The following is a 12,017-nucleotide window of genomic DNA, read 5'->3' as shown; positions in this document are numbered from 1 at the left end:
TGGAGGGTGGTGGTTGCAGTGGGACGGGCCCCCGGTGGGTGGGACAGGCGGCCCCGGGGTGCGAGGCGTTCCCGAGAGGCTGCTGAAGACCCTGAGTTTCTTTCTGTAATTCATTTAAACATTTTTGTTGGAGTTTAGTCGATTCGCAGTGCGTTAGTCTCTGCTGCACAGCAGAGCGACTCAGTTACACGCACACGTCTGTTCAATCTGTTTTAGATTCTTTTAGCAGAGAGTATGGAGTGGAGTTTCCTGTGCTAGGAGCTCACGTTTCTTCTTCATAAAAGACTTTAGGCCTTTCCATGGTGTTTACAACACAGTCCAGGGCCCGAGAATTGTCTGCGCTCGGCGAGCTGTCCCCTGCCCTCTGCCAGCTCAGCGTATCCTGTTCCCCCTTCTCTGGCCTTGCTTTCCTTTCTTCTCCACCTTCCTTCGCTCTGGTGAGGTCAGTGAGTATGAAGACAGGGCGAGAATCAGAATTCTCTTCCTCCGAAAGAAAGAGACATTTTCATTCTTGGGAAAGAGCAAGCCTTTTCCAAGAACTGAATGCAAAAAATATTCACCTTGGACTTTTCACATCAGGCCCCGAGGGTTGGTGCGCAGCGTCCTCAACCACGAATGCCGCAGGCGTTTCTTAATTATTTATGCCCCTGCGTCTCGGTGAAGGATTCAGAGTGACAGGGTTCATAAAGCAGCTTCTCGTAGTGACCCTCAGAAGAACACGCTGCTCGGGGGCTGAGCTGCGGAACTCCCAGGGACGAGGCCCAGACGCCCCATCCTCCGGGCCGAGGGCTGGGATGGAAAACCCCGACCACCCACCCTGACCCCGCGGGGTGACCTGGGACTCACAGGCGAAAGAGACGATAAAGTGCTCAAGATTGTCCGCGGTCGCTTGTGTATCCACCACGCTGTGACACACACACCAAGATACGAAAACTGTCTTACAGCTTTTCCTAAAACTATGTACTTCTTGGGTTTTATGAAACGAGATAAAAATATGGCAGATCTTGTCCCACTTCCTAAAGCTGTGGAGAGAACCCGAAACCATGGCCTTCCCTTCCCGCCGTGGCCTACTGATCCCAGGAATTCCTTGCAAGATTCTAGAATCTGGAATTCCAGGGAATGTCTTCACTGGCATGAGATTGGGAGTGTATTTCCCTGGTATTCGCTTACTGTCTTTTTCTACTTTTGAAGGAGAGAGAAAATTCTGCTAAAAGTAATGTCCGAGGTCTGTGGTCAGGGTATAACCCCTCTAGGAAGCACGCCTCAGGAGGGCAGGGTCAACTGTTCAGCCTTCTCCTCGGCACGCAGAGCCGAGCTCGATCAACGCCTGCTGAAAAATTCGTGGCGAGATCTGTGACAGAGAGGAAATGGCAGCGGGATGTTTGAGAGGAGAGTTGTCAAGGGCCTGTGCCTATCATCAGTGCGAAGCCAGAAGTGTCAGGGTGGAACCAAAGGGACCGGTCAAGAGGTAGCTCACTCAAGCCCTGCCTGTGGTCCCTGGAAACTGGTGCCACATGGCTGCTGACGCCTGGGATAAACTTGTTGTTATTTAGTCACCAAGCTGCGTCTGATTCTTCACGACGCCAAGGACTGCAGCACGCCAGGCCTCCCTGTCCATCACCAACTCCCAGAGCTTACCCAAACCCACGTCCATCGAGTCGGTGATGCCATCCAACCATCTCATTCTCTGTCGTCCCCTTCTCCTCCTGCTTTCAACCTTTCCCAGCTCAGGGTCTTTTCCAATGAGTCGGTTCTTTGCATCCAGTGGTCAAAGTATTGGAGTTTCAGCTTCAGCATCGGTCCTCCCAGTGAATACTCAGGGTTGATTTCCTTTAAGATTGACTGGTTGATTACCTTGCAGTCCAAGGGACTCTTAAGAGTTTTCTCCAAAACCATAGTTGGAAAGCACCTATGCTTCATTGCTCAGCCTTCATTATTGACCAGCTCTCACACCCGTTCATGACTGATGGAGAGACCGTAGCTCTGACTAGACGGACATGTGTCGGCCAAGTGGCATGTTTGCTTTTTAACGCCCTGCCTGGGTCTGTCTTAGCTTTCCTGCCAGGAGGCAGTCGTCTTATAACTTCATGGCTGCAGTCGCCATCCGCAGTGATCTGAGAGCCAAGGAAGAGGAGAGTCTGCCATTGTTTCCACCTTCTTCCCATGTATTTGCCGTGAAGCGACGGGACCAGATGCCACGATCTTGGTTTTTGAATGTTGATTTTCACTCTCCTTCGCTCTCATCAAAGGGCTTAGTTCCTCCTTGCTCTCTGCCGTTAGAGTGGAAACATCTGCGTATCTGAGGTTGCTGATATTTCTCCTGGCAGTCTTGATTCCAGCTTGTAACTCATCCAGCCTGGCATTTCGAACAGTGTGCTCTTCGCAAAAGTTAAATAAACGAGGTGACAGTGAACAGCCTTGTCATACTCCTTTCTCAATCCTAAACCATTCAGTTGTTCCATACAGGGTTCTAAGTGTTGCTTCTTGACCTGCATACAGGTTTCTTAAGAGACAGGTAAAATGGTCTGGTATTCTCATCTCTTTAAGAGTTTCCCACAATTTATTATGATCCACACAGTCAAAGGCTTTAGCGTATTCAATGAAGCAGAGGTAGATATTTCCTGGACTTCCCTTGCTTTCGCTATGATCCCACAGATGGTGGCAATTTGATCTCTGGTTCCTCTGTCTTTTCTAAACTCAGCTTGAATGTCTGGAAGTTCTCAGTTCGTGGAATGCTGAAGCTTAGCTTGGAAGACTTGAAGCATAACCTTACTAGCTGGGACTAACAGTACCTCCTAATTTTGCATGAATACTGAAAATTGTAATGTTTTGGTAAACGTCTGAGGAAGACTATCTTGTGAGTCTGGCAATTTAAATTCAAGCTCGTAAAAACCATTTCAGTCCCTCAAGTGAAGCTCTGGGTGGCAGGTATGGCCGTCTGCCTGACTTTTTGTATCAGTCTAGCTCGATGTCAGTGGACAGAGGTGTGCCCACTGCCCGAGCTGCCCGAGCACCGCATCTGGCAAGGACAGTGGCTGCCGCGTAACAGGAGTCCCTGCCCCGCTTCAGACTCAGCCTCAAGTCTTCCTTGGGGTTGCGTCTGAGACCTCTGTAGGGAGCAGGGTGCTGTTTGAGCTGTGCCTACAGGAACTCCTGGGGTGGGGACCTGTGTGTGTCCTGTCGGTTCTGAGTCAAGGTGGCTACTTGTCCCCACCAAATGCCATCTGACCTGTTCATTCATGTCCAGACTGCGGTTTCCTGGACCACAGCCTGGCAGGAAGGGGCATCCCACTTGCTGTGTGCATGCTGAGGGCCTTCCCGGGGGAGGGGTTAGCTCTGCGGGGGGCAAAGGATCTGAGGTCACATGCATTTGGGAAGCACATGGTGAAGCGCCTACCTTGCAGCCCTCCCAGAAAAGGCAACCTCGTAACACTCGTCCTGACTCAGGAGGACGAGTTCTCATCCCTAGCGCATCTGCTGGGCACGCTTAGCTCCCTGGTGCCTGCGGTGCTGACGCCTGCAAGCCCTTTTGTCTGAGGCAGCCCCTTGGCTTGGATGTTCGCCTGTGAGCTGTGCCCGGCCAGCCGCCCTGTGTGGCTTTCTTCCCCACCGGGCGCGTTGGGGAAGACCTTGTGTACAGCGTGTGCCGGCCCCTGGTGGCCCGTGCGGGCCCAGTGGCAGGCCTCCCGCTTTGCGAGGCACGCGGTTTGCCCCTTTTGCTCCCGTCAGGCTCTTCAGCATGGGGATCACACGACTGAACGGTCCTGAATGTTCCGGGGGTGGGCTTGTCCACGAGATGGTGGGTGTTCGGGAGGAACCCCGGTATGCCAGTGGGTGGAATGTGTGTGGAGGCTGGGGGCCTCGCTGGGCGGGCCTGCCCCCGCCGTCCAGGGGTGCTGGCTGCGGCTCCCCGGGGGTCCCCTGGGCGACTGAAGATCAGCAGACGGGCTTCCCCCTTGGCCTCCTTGGTGGGCGCGGCCCTCCAAGGTCGAGAACTTGGCCATCATGCCCGCCGTGGTTTGCGCTTGCTTTTGCTTTTTCACACTATTGCCATTTACAGCTTCCTCCCAGTTTAATCTTTTTAAAAAGACATCATATTTTTAGAGCAGTTTTAGGTTCCTGGCAAAACTGAAAGGAACGTCCAGGCAGTTCCCACCCACCTCTCGCCCCAGCCCAGCCTCCCCGCTTTCAACATCCCCGCCAGATGGTCCACTTGTCACACTCAGTGGAGCCACGGGGACGTGTGGTCATCGCTCAGAGCCCGCAGCTTCCATCAGGGTGCACTCTTGGTGTGTCCAGTCTAAGTGAAAGTGAAAGTCGCTCATTCATGTCCGACTCCTGGCGACCCCCATGGTCTATACGGTCCATGGAATTCTCCAGGCCAGAATACTGGAGTAGGTAGCCGTTCCCTTCTCCAGGGGATCTTCCCAACCCAGGGATCCAACCCAGGTCTCCCACATACCAGTCTATGGGTTTGGACAAAGAGGTAACTCCGTGGGTCCACCACTGTGGTATCATTCAGAGTATTTTCACTGCTCTAGAAACCTGTGTTGATCTTACAGCGCTGTTTCAAGACCCTCTGGATAGTCAGTGGAATGCTTTGAGCTTTCAGCACTGACTCAGCACCTCCTCTGACCTGTGCTGGACCAAACCAGGGCTCCGGAGGCCTGCGCCAGCCCCAGGGCCATGCCTGTCCTGGGCTGCACAGAGCAGAGCATCGGCACAGATCATCCGGCCGCTTCTTGTGGCTGCTTTGTACCCTGCTTTGTCCATCACCCATCCCAGCACATGCTTGTTAAGTGCTGAACATGTGTTAGTTGCTGAGGAGCTGATGGTAAACAGAAAAAGCTCAGCTTCAAGGTGGAGGAAGGTCTGTCATCTAATGGACCGTGTTGAAGTGCTATCATTCAAGAAGCTTCTTAGTTATTACTGTTATTTTTTTTAAAACACAAATTAGTATCCTCAGTTTTCCCTAATTCTGCAGTTGAGCTTTTGAAGTACAGGACCTGTTACATGAAGTTAGTTTTGGTCATTCAGCTATTTTTTTTTAAAGCCTGTCAGGTTACAAATACTTGTACCATGTCCCCTCGGGATTGTATACGTATACACTTCATGGACACATTTGTTGCTGGTTTCCTCTAATTGTTGCTGCAGAAATTCATCGGGTCAGGGCCCCCTCCAGAGCCCCATGTCAGCCCACTGGACACGTCCCTCCAGGAGGACATAGTCACACGTGGGTCTTCTACACAGTTGAGTCACCATTCATGTCCTGTGTGGTCTTTCTTCCAGGAGCTCGGGTGAAAGTAGGGATCGATCCCTGGTGGTTCACTGCACTTTGAAAGCCACCTGTCTGTGCAGGTCGCTTTCCTGGTTAGTTTAGTGTGATAATATTTCGGCCTTATCCCAATAAATATCCTGCTTTGTTCAAGGAGGACGAGGAAGGCTGCGATCAGTTAACGCCCACAGAAGTGGTGACTTTCGTGCCCCTCCCAACCCGTCCTTTTTCACACAGTCTGAGATTTGTAGAAATCAGAAATCCTCAAATGTGGCATATTGAGAAACCAGAGTTAGGTGTCTAAAGGGGAGTGTCCTTATGAGAGATTAATTCCAAGGATCCAGATGTTAATGGGGAAACCAGACCACCGAGGCCAAGTTCAGATACTTTCTAGTTATAATTGAGCTGGGAAATGAAGACCTTTGTGCAGTGTGAAGAGACCGGAGTGATGCGTTTTTCCAGCCTCAGGGCTAGATTTGGGAATATACCCAGAGACATTAGTAGGGAATTTAGAATAATTTCAGGGTCTGACGGGGCCCTGTCAGAGCCCTGAGGTGCCCCCCACACTGTGGGGTCTGTGTTCCTGGGCGTGGACGCAGCTCAGAAGAGGAGGCGGGCTCGTGGGTGTGCTAATGGAGCGCGCTCAGCCCAACAGAAGCACAGATTCATGGTGTTCTTACCTGGGCTGACCTGTGTGTTTATGCAACCCTGAATGACACGGGTTTCTTGAACTGGTTACCAAGACTGCATGTGAGGGTTGGCGGGGGCTGGGGGGCCTGGAGAGGGCCCCCAGCCTGGAGAGGCCCTGGGTGGGGCAAATCTCACATGTGACAGAGGGACCGAGGCTCCTGTGTTTTCCTCCAGCTTTGGTTGCGAATTACAGGCACATGTTTGCCAGAAGCAGTGTCACTGTCCATGGAGATGAACTCAGAGCTCAGAGATGGCCTTTGTTGTTGTTCAGCTGCTGAGTCATGTCTAACTCTATCACCCCACGGGCTACAGCGTGCCAGGCTTCCCTGTCCTTCACAATGTGATAAATATCACTGTTGCAAAGTTGCTTCCTCCAAACCTGTTACCCTTTCTTCACCGTTTCCTTCACTAACATCTCTGATATTGACAATCCTGTGTTCTCATTAGCTGTTTTTTGTCTTGCTTCCCCACTGGACTCTGGACTTCTTGATACCACGGATCTTGCTTTGTCTCATATGCCTTGGCCCTCGGCAGGGGATCAGACACATAGCAGGCACTTAACTTAAGAGAAGGCAGTGGCACCCCACTCCACTACTCTTGCCTGGAGAATCCCAGGGACGGAGGAGCCTGGTGGGCTGCAGCCCATGGGGTCGCTGAGAGTTGGACATGACTCAGTGACCTCACTTTCGCTTTTCACTTTCATGCATTGGAGAAGGAAATGGCAACCCACTCCAGTGTTCTTGCCTGGAGAATCCCAGGGACAGTGGAGCCTGGTGGGCTGCTGTCTATGGGGTCGCATAGAGTCAGACACGACTGAAGCGACTTAGCAACAGCAGTAGCAGGCACTTAACTTTAAGGCAAAGTTGAAATTAAAGTCATGTGAAGATCTAAGGTTGAAACTGCTTGTCCTGCCTCCAAAATGATGCCAACAAGTCATCCTTACGTGTCATCTGGGTGGCTGGCTTGGGTCATCTTTGGGACCCCTGTACTGGATATGGTAAAACCAGCAACAGCTTAGGACTTAGGACCTCACTCATGGTCCTTGGTGTTGTGGAGACCACAGGAGGAGAAGGGGTCCTGTCAGTAGGGAGCTGTGGTCTAGTTGGAGGTTCCAGATTGACTCCTACAAAGTGATGGGTGGCTATTCCTAGATAGTGTGTGCCCACCAGGACTTCAGCAGAAAGGAGAGGTTCTTGCAACCTGGAGCCTGGATTCCAGACTTTGGCCTCTCAGTCATGCCCAACTCTTTGCGACCCCATGGACTGTAGCCTGCCAGGCTCTTCTGTCCATGGGATTCTCCAGGCGAGAATGCTGGAGTGGGTTGCCATGGCCTCCTCCAGAGGATCTTCCTGACACAGGGGTCCAACTCACATTTCCTGCATTGGAGGTGGATTCTTTACTGGGGAAGCCCTTTGGAGAGATGGTTGGGTCCAAATTGGTCTCAAGCAAACCCTATTTCTGGGGCTGTCTCCCAAGTCCAGGTTTCTCGTAAAGATGCCAGGTTACCATGATTTTACTACAATAGCACGGTAAGAGAGTGGCTGGTTCCAATCCAGGTGAAAAAAGGCAGCAAGGAAGGAACATTTCATCATAGAAACAGATTTTCTGAAGTTCATCGGTTGTTTTTTCCCCAAAGGATTTTGAGAGGGGAAATGATCTGAGTGCCAGCTTGTTACAGAGCTCGTTGTTGGTGGGAAGTGACTGTGGTGACTGTCTGAGGAGGGGATGGCACATGTATATGGATTCTTGGGTGGCACTTTTCACCTTACTGTTCTGCTGGCTTCTAGAGCCTGAGAGGAAACCTCCATAGGCGATCCTGACACAGTCCCATCCACTGGACTTCCTCAAAGTGCTGTAGGAGTGCCTACTGCAAAAATTAAAGGGAGAGAAACATCTAATGCTAGTTCAGGTCAGATCTGGGCACCAAAAACCTACCAAGCTTATCCTGCGCGCTTAGTCACTCAGTCGTGTTTGACGCTGTGACGCCATGGACTGTAGCCCACCAGCTTCCTCTGTCCATGGGATTTTCTAGGCAGGAACACTGGAGTAGGGTACCATCTCCTACTCCAGGGGATCTTCCCAACCCAAGGATTGAACCTGTATCTTCTGCACTGGCAGACAGATGCTTTACCACTGAGCCACCTGGGAAGCCTAGGTTTATCATAGGCAGTACTCAAAATACAATATCTGGACGTTCAAGACTGTGGTAATGACAGAGTAGCTTATCAGGTTAACTCTCCCAAGGATAATCATTGTAAAAGCTGAACAGAATATAATAATAATAAAAACCCTTTCAGTGTCGATGGAGAGTAAGTGATAATAGGCAGAAGCTGGAGAGGAGCCCACTCTTAAAATGCAAGCCACAGAGGTGGCAATATTTTTGAGTTCATGCCTCTTTGCTTGAAGGCCCTCCCTGATCCCCAGTTTGTGGCTGGGATGGCAGACACCTGCAGAGTTTCTAGACTGAGGGACCCTGGGGCTGGCTGACCATCTAGAAAGTTAGAAAATGATGAAAGAGAGGTGCCCCAGACTGTCATATACAGCCCACCCAACTGCCAGCTGACTGCTGAGCTGTGCTGTGTGTTGAAGGCTGAGAAAGTGGCATCTGGAAACCAGTACAATTAAACAGAGAATTTAGCTGTTGTCTACTGCAGAGTATGGTGTTTGAGCCCTGCCAAACTAACTGCATAGTAAAAAGCAGAGACATCACTTTGCCAACAAAAGTCCATCTAGTCAAAGCTATGGTTTTTCCAGTGGTCATGTATGGATGTGAGAGTTGTACTATAAAGAAAGCTGAGTGCCGAAGAATTGATGCTTTTGAACTGTGGTGTTGGAGAAGACTCTTGAGAGTCCCCTGGACAGCAAGGCGATCCAACCAGTCAATCCTAAAGGAAAGCAACCCTGAGTATTCATTGGGAGGACTGATGCTGAAGCTGAAACTCCAATACTTTGACCATCTGATGCAAAGAGCCGACTCATTGGAAAAGACCCTGAGCCGGGAAAGATTGAAGACAGGAGGAGAAGGGGACGACAGAGGATGAGAGGGTTGGATGGCATCACTGACTTGATGGACATGAGTTTGAGCAAACTCCAGGAGACAGTGAAGAACAGGGAGGCCTGGTGTGCTGCAGTCCGTGGGGTCACAAAGAATTGGACATGACTGAGCGACTGAACTGAACTGACCTGAAAATAACTGCTTGCTGAAATAAAAATTATTCTCCAGAGAAGCATAAAATAATCCAGAAACTACAGTGTTTCATCCATGATGACTTGTGTTTCATAGTAATTGGTGCAGTGGTGAATAATCTACCTGCCAACGCAGAAGCAAGAACGCAGGGTTGATCCCTGGGTCGGGAAGATCCCCTGGAAGAGTAAATGGCAACCCATTCCAGTATTCTTGCCCGAAAAACCCCATAGACAGAGGCTCCTCGAGGGCTACCGTCTGTGGTGTCAGAGTCGGACGCGACTGAGTGACTAAGCACCCCACAGATGTGTGAAGAAGCAAGAAAATGTACTCGCTCTTAAAGAAACAGCAAACAACAACCGACACAAGTGAGCCAGATGCTGCAGTGCGCGTGGGTGTGCTTTAAAGAGCTTAATAGCGGGCATGCCGGGAGATGAAGAAAGTAATGCCTAGTAAATGAATAGCTGGAGCGCTCTGGAAGAGAACTGGTAAGTAGGAATTACTGGCTTTGAATATTCAAAAATAGAACTGAAGCAGTCACAGAACTGACTTCACAGAAGAATGAAGACGGATGATGGAAGAATCAGTGAACTTGAAACAGATCAATAGAGGGCTTCCCTGATGGTCCCGTGGCTAAGAATCTGCCTTCTCGTGTGGGGGATGTGGGTTCCATCCTTGGTGGGGAAACAGATCCCACATACTGCAGGGGAGCTAAGCCTGTACTGTGAAATCAGAGGGAAGCCCGTTTGCCACAACAAAGACCAGTGTAGCAAAAAAAAAAAAAAAAAAAAAAGAACAGGAAAAAAAAAAAAGAAAATAGATCAATAGAAATGACCAATTCTGAAGAACAGAAAAAGCGTTGAAGAAAATGAACAGAGCTTCCAAAGCCTGGAGTTAAATAGAGATCAAGGAATCTAACACATCTGTAATTAAAGTTCCAAAAAGCAATGAGAAAGAAACTGGAATGGAAAAATAGATTTGAAGAAATAATAGTTTAAAGTCTCCCGAATGTTTCAAAAAACATCAAGTTTACAAATCCAGCAACCTCAAAGAATTCCAAGCAGGATAAGAGAAGAGAAACCCAAACTGCAGACCTCTAGGCATGTCGTAGTTAAGTTCCTGAAATCCAAGCATAAATATGAAGTTGAAAAGCAATTAGAGGAAAATGGCATCTTGCATAAGGCAAATGGCAATGCAACCGCAGAGGTCTCTTCTGGAACAGAGACCAGAAGACACTGGAATCACGTTTTAAACCGAGGCGCTGAAAGCATCTGCCAACCTAGAATTCTATACCCAGGAACCTAGTCTTCAACACAGAGCACAGAGGCACCCCAGGGCTCAGCTGCCCAGCTCAGTGGCCACTGGCAGGAGCTGCTGAGCACTTCCATAGGACTAGTCTGAATGCAGATGAAAAATGCAGATATACATATATATTTCATAAAAATGCTGGTGGTGGTGGTTTAGTCGCTAAGTCATGTCCAACTCTTGTGACCCCCTGGACTGTAGCCCACCAGGCTCCTCAGTCCATGGGATTCTCCAGATAAGAATACTGCAGTGGGTCACCATTCCCTCCTCCAGGGGATCTTCCCAATCCAGGGACTGAACCCTGGTCTCCTGCATTGGCATGTGGGTTCTTTACCACTGACCCACCAGGGACTCCTATATATAAAAATAGAGGTATATTAAATAGATATACAATATATAGATATAATAATATGTAATATATATAAATAGGCTTTGAGGTGAAACGTATCACCAAATATAAAGAAAACCCCTTCATACTAATGAAGGTCTATCAGCAAGACATAACCATAAACACTTTGTGCAAGCTTGAGGCCTAGAGGTTCAAAATAATTGCACCGGGAATGACAGCATTTACTAGGCTTAGTAAAACTGTGTTGTCAGGAGTCTATAGAATAACTAGACAGAAAGAATCAGTAAAGACAGAGAATCTCAATTATGAATTACGATTATAAATCTATATGTTTATAAATTTATCCACTTAAATTGTAAACCTGAATTGTAGGATCTCGGTGGCTTAATTGACGTGGATGGAAACTCTGCCCACGTCTGCAGATTTCACATTATTTTCAAGCATACATGGAATGCTTATCACGATAACTCGTATGCCAGGCCATAAAACGACACTTAATCAATTTCCGAAGACTGAAATACTACAGAATGTGTCTTATGGCAACAATGGAATTGCGTTTGAAATCAATAAGAAGAAGAGCTCCAGAAAAGTTCCAAATGTTTTTATGTTAAATGATGAACTTGAAAAAGCCCCGTATGTCAAAGGAGAAATCACAATGCGAAAGGGAAATAATTCAAATTGAATGAAAATAAAAACACTGCCTATCACATTTTATGAAATGTAGTTAAAGCAGTGTTCAGAGGGAAATTTATAACTCCAAAATGCTTATTTTAGAAAGAAAGTGATTTAAATCAATGATCTAATTTTCCACTTCAAGAAACTAGAAAAAAAAGAAATGAGTACATGAAACCCAAAGTAGCTAGAAGGAAGGAAATGATAGAACTGGGAGCAGGAATAAATCAGGAACAGCCCGTAACAGCCGGGAACAGGGCAACGCCCAGTGAGGTCTATTGAAAATAGTAATAAAGTCACAAACTCCTGGCAAAAATAATTCAGCAAGAAAGAGAGAAAGCAAAACCTGATAGTATTAGTCAGGAAAGAAGGGAGATCATTACAGACCCTGCAGGCATCTGCAGAAGTATAATAAGGACATATTACAAACAGGTTTATGCCCGTAAATTTGATAGATCTGACAGTTGGACATTTGTCTTTTGACATTTGTCAATAAATGAAAATTGAAATGGATAGATTCCTCAGAAAACTTACAGCTTATG

This window comes from Ovis aries, chromosome 4 (assembly GCF_016772045.2).
Source record: "Ovis aries strain OAR_USU_Benz2616 breed Rambouillet chromosome 4, ARS-UI_Ramb_v3.0, whole genome shotgun sequence".
Taxonomy (NCBI): Eukaryota; Metazoa; Chordata; class Mammalia; order Artiodactyla; family Bovidae; genus Ovis; species Ovis aries.
Note: the sequence above shows the minus strand (reverse complement) of the source record.